We start from the raw sequence: 6,679 nt of genomic DNA on the forward strand, positions 1-6,679 counted from the left end.
TATCACTCTTCTGTCTTTGAACTGATACTTGGATTTATTCTAAGAGAGAAGGTGAGGTCTATTTTTTTTAAACTCTTACCTTCCACCTTAGAATCATGTGTATTGATTCTAAGGCAGAAGAATGGTAAGGGTTAAGCAATGGGGTCAAATGACTTGCCCAGGATCACACAGCTAGGAAGTATCTGAGGCCAGATTTGAACCTAAGACCTCCCATCTCTAAATCTGGCTCTCAATCCACTGAGCCACCCAGCTGCCCCCTATTATTTTTTTTAATGGCACCATTTGTTTGAGAACAAGAACTGGGGACATTACTTCTCACTAGTGCTATTGCAAGGACCTCCTGGTTGGTCTCCCCATCCCAGGGTAGGTCTCTCAGACATCTAATCCATCCATCCCAAACTTGGCAAAGTGGTATTCCCAAGCCTAGACTTGATGTCACTCTCCTGCATAATAATGGCTAGTAAAATAAAATAAACAATTTCTCTGTTTGGCATTTAAAGCCCTTTACAACCCAGCCCCCAACCTACCTCATTATGTATTATTCCTCTTCATGAACTCATCAGTCAAGTAAAACTGGCCCCACTGCTCTTCACACATAAGATTCTTTCTCCCACCTCTCTATCTTTATACAGTATACATGGGGCTGCCTCCTAGGTCTGACATGTCTTTTAAAAATCCCTGGTTTCCTACCTGTGTGACCCTGGGCAAGTCACTTAACGCCCACTGCCTAGCCCTTACCATGCTTCAGCCTTGGAACCAATGCATAGTATTGATTCTAAGAGTTTTTAAAAATAAAAATCCTTAGTTTCTTTCAGAGAGCAAGTCAAAGAGCTACTGGACTTCAATGACTGGAAAAAAGAGTAAGATTGTCGACTTTGTGCAACTCTGCCTCACTTACATCCAATTCACATCCAAGACATCACTCTGTGATGTAATTAGTCCTCTTTGACAAACAGGACCAATGAACAAGAACAAGAACAAGGCCACCTGCCAACGGCCTTTCGAGATCCCACCAGTTGCTAGTGCTTTTCCACCAATTTCATTTGCTACAGGAAACCTCCAGGTGAGAAAACCACTTCTACCAATGCAGATCGGTACCTTCTCTGAAACTGATGGGGTTGCCTAGAAAACTAGCGGGTTAAGGGACTTGGGCAGCCAGTATAAATAGGCATACACCCAGTATACCAGTATACTGTAGGACGTTATTTTACTCAAATTCAACACACACAAATTCAGTTATACAGAATTAGCGATAAAAAAAATAAATAAATAAAGGCAGAAAAACATATACAAATAAAATGTTTAATTATGTCTAAATCCATATCATTTTCCCAAACAAGTTAGAACCTCACAGCAGTTTGCTGTCATACTCATTCTCGCTCTGAGATGCATTCGTGTGAGTTATTACATTGCTTTGTCTCAAACATTGGCTCCTGCATCAGTCTTTGGAGTTCTTGCTTCTCTTTACTTCATTAATGCCATTTAGTTATTAATAATAGCCCTAAAGTAGAAGAGTAGTGGCACTGGTAGCTCTAATATGCCTAAGAAAAGTCACAAAGTATGTAGGTAGGTTGACACAAGAAATACTTATAGATAATGGAGTTCATGATTATGCATGATTTTCAACTTTTGTGAAGGGTCTAGGAATGTGTTGGTCAAGTAAAGCAGGTCCTACTATTTCTCAGAGGCAGACTGGAACTTGGTCTTCCAGGGTTTCAGAACTACTTCTCTGTGCCTTTTTGGTATTTGTTTTGCATATAAATTAAGTGTATAAGAGTTTGACTTTGACTTCACAAGCTGTGAAGCTCTCATTTTAAAAACCCTTGCCTTCCATCTTAGAATCAATACTGTGTATTGGTTCCAAGACAGAAGAGCAGTAAGGACTAGGCAATGGGGGTTAAGGGACTTGCTCAGGGTCACACAGCTAGGAAGTGCCTGATGCCACATTTGAACCCAGGACCTCCTATCTCTAGGCTTTCAATCCACTAAGCCACCTAGCCGCCCCTGTGTGTGAAGTTCTTTTAATTTGTTTAAGAGAATTACAGGACTTTGGCCACAACTGAAATCACATAGTAACTGTATCTAATGACTGGCTGAGAGAGTCAGTCACTACCCTTGGATATCTGTGTTTAGAAACTAAAGCAAACAAAGAAAAAACCCAATCCACTACCCTACTATAGAGATGGGTCGAGACTTAGAGCAATACTGGATTAACACTCGTCTCAGGAGCAGATTGTTCTCTCTTGTCCCTATGCACACATGATGTCTAGCAGCAGATTTACTCACTACTTAGAAAGTCCTTTGGCCAACTGGCCCAACGCAATTCCCTCTTAGTTTAGGTTCAACATTGGGTGGAAATGAGACACTCATGGCTCATTCAACAGTTAAAAGAAAATTTACTTAGTCGTAGAAGAAAGGATATTCAGTAAGGATACTGCAACCCTTAGCTTGGAGAGACACAAGGTAGGATAATGATCATAGCCTTGGAATGGTCAGCAAATTGGAAGGGTCCCAAAGCCATCATTCCACATGGTGAGCCTAAGATAACGAGGGGCTACGTCAGCCCTGACAAAGACCACAGGAAACCTTATCAAGGGAGTCTTGACCTTAGCCCCCTGAGTCAATTAAGTCTTGAGCACAGGATCCTTATCTTTTAGGAAAATAGGGGGGAAAAAAAACCAACCCCCAAACCAACAACCAAGTAGCCTAATGTACATTGGGAAGGGGGAAAGGGGGAGCCTGAAGGCATCAAGAGGATGGGAGGAGACTTTATAAATATGGATCCCATCACACACCTCATTCAGTAGTTGGATAATCATTTAAAGAAGTTTGAAACCCAGATGAAGGGGCAGAGTTACACCCTCCAGTCACCCTGGAGAGGAAGCAACTTCAAGGAACATGAGCCCTGCAGCTAAGAAGATAGCCAGCTAAGGACTCACCAAGAAGCTAGCCCTAGCCATTGAGAGTTTGGCCACAAGGAGAGAAAGGACTTCTAGGACCTATAGTTCTAGCGTAGGGAGTTGCCTTGGGCACAGGTGTTTCTTAAATACCTGCCTTCCTACAATTATTTTCTAAGTTTGTGCCTGCTCCTTCTACAGATACCCTAATTGTAAGACAGCCGGCCTCAGGCTTCCAGGGGAATGATTTTAACTACTGTTCTCACTATGTCTTATTAGTAAATGCTTTTGTTAAGAGCTGTGTCTGTTAACGGGAAGCACAATGTGGGAGAAGATTATAGTGTGAGCTACAACTAGGTCCTGGTTAATGAAAATAATGAATTTCCCTGAAGTGCTTGCATTATTGGAATTCATATCCTAGGTTTCCATTGGGCTGGAGCCAATGACCATATTTTACATAATTATAACTTTGATGAGTATGAATTCAAATCCATGCAGTCACTTCAAGGGGGGTTTTTATTTGAACTAATTGGGCCCTGACTATATAGTATTAAAGGATAGACCTACAAGATTATCCCTAGGACCCAAGACAACAGTTACTCTCCAGGAACCCAATCCATGAGTCTGGAGAAGTAGCTTCTGGGGGTACTACATGTATATATTTATTGGGGTGTGTGTGTGTGTGTGTGTGTGTGTTGTCTCTCCCTATAGAAATCTTCTTGAAAGCAGGGACTATTTCATTTATACCTTTGTATTCTCAGTGCCTGGAACACAGTAGATGCTTAATAAATATTGATTGAGAACAAGAAAACAAGGTAGAATACTCTGCCAGTGGAAAGAACGTTGGATTTTGAGTCAAAGAAGCTGGGTTCAAATATTTATGTTATCTTGGTTGAGCAACATGCACGTGTCCCTCAACTCTCACCTGTGGATCCAAAAATCTGTGGCATACACAGAGGCCATTCTTTCTGGGACTCAGTTTTCTCATCTATAAAATAACAGGGATAAACTAGATGGCCTCAAAGATCTCTTGCATCTCTAAATCTATGAAACTATCTTTGATTTTAATAAATTTGACAACACTGAAATTTTATTTAACAATGTAATGATTGATATATAGTAGGCATTCAGTAAATTCCCCATTTGACATACATACAGAGTGTAAAACATAGAGTGGTTTGCCATTTCCTTCTATAGATCATTTTACTGATAAAGAAAATAAAACGAACTGGGTTAAGTATCTAACCCAGAGTCACAAAGTAAATTCTCTATGGACTGACATGCAATCATTGATATATAATCTTAACCAAGTTACTTTACCTCTCTAGGACTCAGTTATCTTTATTATTAATAGTGGTTATATAGTGTTTTAAAGTTTAGAAAGTCCTATATAAATATGATCTCATTTTATCTTCACAATGATCCTGAAAACTAGGTGCTATTTTATTATTATTTCATAATATTACATATATGTATATAATATTATATTATCCCCCATCTTGAAGAAATTGAGACAGAAAGTCTCTCTGATTTTCTGTGATTTTAGAATTTCAAAATGTATAAGAGAGGTGATCAGAGAAACATCTCAATTTACAATAACATATTTCCCTTCCTACAGAGGCAAGGCACACATGTCTAGCTCCTTGAGTAACCTGGCACCATATGTAATGGGAGAACTTCTTGGAATTTGTGTTGGTCCTTGTATTTCCACAGTGCCTTACACTTAATAGTCATTTAATTAGTGATTCTCAAGCTGAATGGGGAGTAAGCTAATTGAATTTAACCACGCATTTATTAAGTACCTACTATGTGTGGATTATTGGGCTGAAGATCAGTGGAAATATATAAGTAAATGGGATTCTATCGATTCTATCCTTGACTTCTATAGTTTATAATCGAGTATAAGAAACTGGATAACACACATGGACAAATGATATGATTTAAAACAGAGCCAGAGCTTCTGGTTCATGGCTGGAACTTGGAGTAGCTCTTGTGAGGACCTTGGAGTGGTGAGCCTGCTCTTCAATCTCTCCTTTAGAACTACACAAGCAGGTGAATGGCCAGCAAGGAGAGGGGCCAGAGCCATCGGCAGCGGGGAGACAAGTGGAAAGCTCCACAGGGCACAAATTCCATCAAAATGGAAAATAGACAGACCACAGCAGCAAAGCTTGGGCTACCATCCTCACACCTGAGCATCAGGAGTTCCTCCAGAAGATGGCAGCTCAGAGGCAGAGGGTACTGGTAATCATGTGTCAGATGTATGTAGGCTCTATCCACTATGAGTTGGGAGAAGACACCATCCACCAGGCCTTCGCCCCCTTTGGTCCTATCAAGAGCATACACATGTCCTGGGACTCAGTCACCAGGAAACACAAGGGCTTTACCTTTGTGGAATACGAGGTGCCAAAGGCAGCCCAGCTGGCCTTGGAGCAGATGAACTTTGTGGTGCTAGGAAGAAGGAATATTAAGGTGTATAGCACATGTCAAGCCCATCATTGACTGGCTGGCTGAAGAAGCCAGAGCCTTTAACCACATCTACATGGCCTCTGTGATCAGGGTTCTCTCAGATGATGACATCGAGAGTATTTTTGAGGGATTTGGCACGATCAAGTCATGTACTTTGGCTCAGGACTGTCCCATTTAAAAATATTTTACAAACTTCCTGTGGACATGTGGAGGACTTTGAAACTACATTTTCCAAGATCCAATGGGTTTCCAGTTTTGGGCGTGGTGATGTCCAACGTATAGCACAGCTTAAATTTGGAGGTTGGCCTTGAGATGACTCTTTGGCTACTAAGGAAGATGGGAGGAGATGCGGATGGGCAGCATTTTTAAAAATAGTCAGGCGTGGTCCTATATATTTTTACCAACGTGGCCATGGAAATTAAAATATTATTTTTCCTCATGTCAGCCTTTATCATTTTTAATCCTTACATTTATGGCAACGAGAAGTTTGGAAATGTGACTCTCAATTTTTCATATAGCCTACTGAGAGCATTTAGAATCCTCCCCGGAGCCTCAGACACACTCTTTTTCCAAGCTTGCTCCTCTCCCTATTCTCCCCAGCTTCGAGGCTGCTTTTCAGGTAAAAGGGACAATGGTTTTAATTGCCACTGGGCTGCAAGTTCTTTTGCCCAGTGCCCAGGGACTGGTAGCTCCTACCCACATTGTTTGAATGCTGGTTTCCTGCTGCTGCATCCAATTTTCCTGTTTGATTTTCCTGACTCCTGACCTGGCCTCCGTTCCTGCCTGCCGAATCCCAAGCCCACAGTGCAGACTGGAGCCGCGGACTCCTGAGTCCCCAGTCATTTTGAGTTTGATCTCAGAGACTGCTTCAGCCTCTTAAGATTTGGGAAGTATTACACACACACACACACACACACACACACACACACACTCTCTCTCTCTCTCTCTCTCTCTCTCTCTCTCTCTCTCTCTCTCTCTCGTTACTGAGTTTTAACCTGAAAGATGCTTTTACTCTATTCTAGCCCTCCACGTGTTTTCTCTAAAGCCTGACCTAGGCGTGAAACAAGGATGCCCATCATCACCTCTATTATTTAACATTGTACTAGAAACACTAGCACTAGCAATTAGAGAAGAAAAAGAAATTGAATGTAATAAAATAGGCAATGAGGAGACTAAGCTATCACTCTTTGCAGATGATATTATGGTCTATATTTAATTTTCTAGCATTAAGAAATTCTAGAAAATCAACTAAAAAGCTAGTGGAAATAATCAACAACTTTAGCAAAGTTGCAGGATACAAAATAAAGGCACATAAA

General features: G+C 41.0%; 1 pseudogene; it reads left to right on the forward strand.

Annotated features, from left to right (window-relative positions):
- Nucleotides 1-961: 961 nt before the first annotated feature.
- LOC123246121 lies at nt 962-5,541 on the forward strand (annotated as a pseudogene).
- Nucleotides 5,542-6,679: the final 1,138 nt, after the last annotated feature.

Source organism: Gracilinanus agilis, chromosome 4 (genome assembly GCF_016433145.1).
Source record: "Gracilinanus agilis isolate LMUSP501 chromosome 4, AgileGrace, whole genome shotgun sequence".
Taxonomy (NCBI): Eukaryota; Metazoa; Chordata; class Mammalia; order Didelphimorphia; family Didelphidae; genus Gracilinanus; species Gracilinanus agilis.